This window comes from Tachypleus tridentatus, chromosome 7, assembly GCF_004210375.1.
Source record: "Tachypleus tridentatus isolate NWPU-2018 chromosome 7, ASM421037v1, whole genome shotgun sequence".
In the NCBI taxonomy this organism is placed as follows: Eukaryota; Metazoa; Arthropoda; class Merostomata; order Xiphosura; family Limulidae; genus Tachypleus; species Tachypleus tridentatus.
The window spans coordinates 148,909,412-148,915,411 of record NC_134831.1 but is presented as its reverse complement, the minus strand read 5'-3'; positions in this window follow the sequence as shown (position 1 = coordinate 148,915,411).

Genomic DNA, 6,000 nt, shown 5'->3' with positions numbered 1-6,000 from the left:
AACTGTTTACGAATCATACATTGTGTAGCTCAAGTTATGAATTGGTAAGTGTTATATCATTGCATCATGTTACTAAAATATTTTTCATTGTTTTAATGTAGTATTATTACATCATAATATCTAGTAGTGTGTAGAACATTCTAGATATCTGTTGGGGTATGAATACTGTTACAAATTTAGTTTAAAAGATATATCTAGACTGCATGGTTGCGTTTAGCCATAAAGAGCGTGCAGTGGCTGTTTTTATGGTGAAATTATCACAGAATAAATTGTAAGAGCAGATTAGAGAAGAACAATTTGTCAGTTGTGTTCTAAACTAGTCTGTGTGAAGTTTGACGAATTATTCAAAGCTCTGGATACACTTGTGGTAACCAATAATTATAGGTGTGATTTTTAAAGTGAAAGTATTGGAGACTGTATTGTACTAACAGAGTATGAAGAATTCTTATCTTATAAATTTTTGTTTTATAATACCTGAAACAGCATGTGTAGATTTAACAAAAAGAGACCCTTATTTAAAGCTCTGGATACAACTGTGATAACAAAATGTTTAAAGAACATTAGTATATACATTTGACTTATTTTAATATAGTAGTTTTCAACAAGTGGGCTGTGTGCTGTTTGTTTATTGTTGAAACTTATTGCAAACAAGTCACAGGCATTTACTGAAAAGAATCAAGCCCATACATAAAAATCTAATAAAAATATAAATGTAAACAGCCACACCTGTTTCTATGGTGGGTCAGGTATTTCAATTAGGAATGTTATATGCTATGAAAATATTAAATAAGATAATTAATTTGGTCTACACCTATTAATAATACCGCTGTCTTGATACTTAAAGGCCTTCCTGTATTATTTCAGCCATAACAATACCAAATCCTGTTTAAAGCTCAATTTTGGGCCAATAGAGTAGTTTGTTGGTTTGTATTGAATGTTGTGCAAAGCCTCTCTAGAGCTATCTGCACTAGCTATTCCTAATTTTTAAATGGTAGATTAGAGAAAAGATAACTAGTCAATGGCACTTACTGTCAACTTTTGGACTACTCTTTTACCAAAGAATAGTTGGATTGACCATCAATTATAATGTCCCATGTCTGAAAGGTACAGCATATTTGGTGGAATGATGATTCAAACCTACTCCTCACAAATTGTGAATCAAGCACCCTAACCATCTGACCGTGCCAGGCTGGCCAATAAAGAAACCAAAAAATTATGATGTGGATCATTCTGAGCTCAGTTTTAATGGGTGTAGAAATAAACAAAACCATTAATCTTTTTATCCATATAAATAAAACAGCTTTGACAACATTATATAAGTTTTCAACTGAAAGTCATAACAACTATCATGCAGTGGTAGCAATCTAAACCAAACATGTTTGAAGTGTTATACCAGAAAAAAGTGTATCAATGCAAAATTCCAAAACAGGGTAGAATTGTTTGTTTTTGGAATTTCGCACAAAGCTACTTGAAGGCTATCTGTGCTAGCCGTCCCTAATTTAGCAGTGTAAGACTAGAGGGAAGGCAGCTAGTCATCACCACCCACTGCCAACTCTTGGGCTACTCTTTTACCAACGAATAGTGGGATTGACCATCACATTATACGCCCCCACGGCTGGGAGGGCGAGCATGTTTAGCTCGACGAGGGCGCGAACCCACGACCCTTGGATTACGAGTCTCACGCCTTACACGCTTGGCCATGCCAGGCCCAACAGGGTAGAAAGGAAAGACTTTTGCCAAATTTGCAGAACATTCGTAACAATTTGGCCAAATGTCTTACCCAGACATTTCTTGTGAAATTATTGGTTTGTTGATTCTTGACAAACTTACAGATGTCACAACTGATGAGACAATGATGATCAGGTTGAAGCAAAATAGATATATTAAAGAAATATCAGATGTTGGAGTTATAACTTGAATCCTTCAAAGTTGCAGAAATACTGTTAATGCATCATTTAGAAGTTATAGGAATATTAAATCCTTCAGTATTGAAACACCAGCTCCAATAAGTTTAGAATAACTACAAGAATTAATCAGACAGTTAGTTACACAGAATTGAGAAAATAAGTGTTTCAAGTCTAACTTTATAAGACATATTGCCAAGTACTGTATATTAAAGTCTATAAGGAATAGTAACTTATCTCAGATAATAACTGTAAGAGGTATGACCATTACATCAAAAACTGTAAAGAATCAACAGCAATTATTAAGTCAAGGAAACAGTACCCTAGAAAGATCCTTTGAGCCCAACCAGATAAAAACAACACATAGTTAATGAGACATCAAAAAAGCATAAAATTGTCCACAAGTCACTGGAAAGTCAATACTGAAGGAAAACCTTGCAATATGCTGATTGATATTAGTTTTACAGGCACACTGCTTTTCCCAATTTGCTAATGAAAAATGAAAAACTGCCCCCAGAAATGAAGAACGAAGAGGGGTATATGTGAACAAAAGTGAATATAAAGTTTAATAAAGGGCAATCAAACATTACTCCTATTGAAGGAACCTTCTCTAGACTTTAAGGTGTGTACATTTTGAGAACTTCATGCAAAGATGTGAATGTGAGACCAGGTTAGCTTAAAAAAGCTTCACAGCCTATGACCAGAAGATCTTTATATACTATAAGTGAATTGCAACACTAGAAATTAAACTTCCAGTAAAAACAGAGAAAGTGGTCATGGCACCACCAAATGTGAAACACTTAGACAAGTATCTAACAGTAATAATTTTTTACCTAGTGACTTGATCATAGTGGATTCAAATATTCTACTTGTCATGATAATCTGTTGATTAGCAGAGTTATCCTGAACATAAAGAATAAAGTTGCCATACATCACTTTACCCAAGAAAAGCTTAAACCAGCATGTAACAAAACAAAATTTAATTCTGATGTAATGTTAATCTAACTGGGCTTCAGTTAGATTTCATGTTATGGCCATTTTTTCATAAGAGAAGCAAATTCCAAAATTATGCAAGTGTTTGGAGGAGAGGAGATCTAAGTCAAAGATAATTTACTGTGATCATCTTTGGAAGTACATCAATGAGAAAATGGTCAACTGGGTAACTCTAAAGAAGCATGCATTAGCAGAACCTGAACCTGCAGAAGGGCATGGATTTCCTAACCAGCATGCCTCCAGTAAATCATAAAGGATAAAGCTACCAATGGATTTACTGATTACCTATCCTTACCTTCCATTTCAATTTTTACATATTATTACTTACATCAAGCTGCATGCCAAATGACTATAACCCTTTCTGTAAGTGCATTCATAGTGTTGCAAATAATTCATTTTGCACTGTTATTTTGCCAAATATGTTTTTGACAACCTTTAATGAATTTGGTTTAATGACTAAATTTTTGAAAGTTTATGAAATAGTTTAAATGGTATAATATGAGAGTACAGGAACAACAGAAGGGGACTGATCATTGAGTTAGAAGATTGTTATAGTCAGTTTGTCTATTACTGCCAGCCAGCTCATCAGTTCAATTCTTCAATATTTTATTTACGATTTAAAAGAATGCTAGGGATACCAAAAGTATCATTTAATGTTTCTTATAAACTTGGGCATATCAATAAGTGTTAGTTAATCTAACTGAAGAAATTGCAGTACAAAAAATAAAATGCCTATGTTATCATAAAACTGACTGGAGTTTGCGTTATTTTTTGTAAAAATAAAAGATTCAAGGCTCAGTTCCATTATGATAACATGTGTTTGAAGCAAGATTTAAAATGGCATAAAAGTCTGAAATTAATAGAAAAGATTACTTTGGTTTGGTTTGTTTCAGAGCAAAGTTACATTGGGCTATTTGTTGTGTACACTGCAGAGAATCAAACCCCAAATTTTAGCATAAGAGTTTATTGAGTAATTATATTAATATAATGAAAATTATATTAATTGATGGTAAGACTAAGGATATCATAAAAATATACAGAAGAACTGTAACAACAAATCTGAAGAATTATTAAATAACATGAATGAGGTGAAAATTCAAGAACAGAATGACATCAACAAGTAAAAAAGTGTACAAGATACTGGTGAAGTACAGAAAGATTGTAATAAAAAAATCAAATATATGTAAAAGGGCATGACCAGAGTGAACTAGGAAACACAAAATGATACTGACAAAATGAAACAAGTATAAAACACCAGTGACATCAGCATAATACATAGTAGAATTAATAAGAAAATGCAAGGTTCACATTAAATACATCTCTCTTTTCACCTGATAAAAATTTCTAACATTAAACACCATTAATTGTGCAATATACAATGGGAGAACCTTTCTTGTGTATGTCTGTTAACACTACTGTTATTCCAGTGATTACAGAGACTTCATAGAACATATCAGCTACACCAGTACTTCATCATGTTATGGGATTAAGCAAGACACCTTAATATTATTGTCCAACCAAGAAGCCAACAGATTATTATAGAAAGGTACTATTATGAGAAGCATACCAGACAAATTTCAAAGTCATACTTCAAATGATTTCCAAAATAAGCAAACTGTATTCTTTCAAAATAACAAAGCTTTAAATACCTCCAAAAAATATGAAATATCTGCACTAAAAGAATAAAAAAGTCTCCTGACAGAGTAGATTGTAATAATATTTCAAATAAAGTATAATACTCTTGTGTTACATGTACTAAATGACCAGGAACAAAATTACAAAATTAATATAATATAGTGTGTCAAATTTCTATAAATTTTAGCTATGAGTCCTGTTTTTATCTTCCTCAGCTTTGATTTAATATTACTTAATGAGAATTAAGTGAAAAACGTTTCATGTTGGATAATTTTGTTTCAGTATTTTATAATCTATAAGTCAGTAAACATAATATTATACATTATGCAAAATACTACTACTAGTAGAAAGATTACTTGCTCTTCCTCTTGTAATGGCTGTGATTGGATTACTAGTTCTGATATTTGTAACAGGATAATAATAAAGACAAGCCTTCACATTTTATTGGTCACATTAACCCTAAAAGATTAACCTAGTGATTTTCTTTCAATGCTTTTCAACTTACTTTCACAATGTTTCTTACTTAATAGTTCCATAGTAGAACAATAGTGTGTCTACATACTTGCAATGCTAAAATATTTATTTGTTTTTGAATTTTGTGCAAAACTAGATGAGGGCTATCTGCATTAGCCATCCCTAATTTAAGAGCATAAGAATAGGGGAAAGACAGCTAGTCATCATCACCCATAGCTAACAAATAGTGGAATGACCATTACCTTATAACACCCCTATGGCTGAAAGAGTGAGCATGTTTGGTGTCACAGGGATTTAAACTTGCAACTCTCAGATTGTGAGTCAAGGGCCCTAGCTATCTGGCCATGGTGACCTCGATGCTAAAATTTGGGTTCAATTTCCCCCAGTGAACACAGCAGATATCAGAATGAATTTGTTCTAAAACAAATTAAGTTAACATTCATACTCACTTAAAATACTTATTTTAATCAAAAGTTTTGATTTTGCTCTGTAGACTTGGCATGATTATTTACATTACAGACAATTGAAGCTAACTCTTGTTTTAAGTTGTAACCAATCTCTATTCTTATAGTTCTGTATTTTATCTTTTATATATATATACAGTTTACAAATTGTTTGTAATAACATGTTAACTCAAAAATTAAATATTAAAAATTTGTCAAGCTTGTTTGAAATTAAAACTAAATTGGAATTACTGATAGTGTTGTGTTGTGTGAAATAATGTGAGCAAACTTTGTTTCTTTATCTTAAGGAAGATACTATATTATTATGGAAGGTTCAAAGGTCTTACTATAATGAATGCATATATGGATTGTATATGAGGATGGATTAAGATCTATTAAAAATAGAAGGGTCATGGGTAATCTGTTTGAACTATCCAAAATTAAGGAAATTGGTAAGACTGATGTATTAATATTTTGTACCAATTTTGGAGGACAATAGGACAAGATATTGTAATTATAAGAGCTAGAAAGATCAGGCAAATCACCAGTTG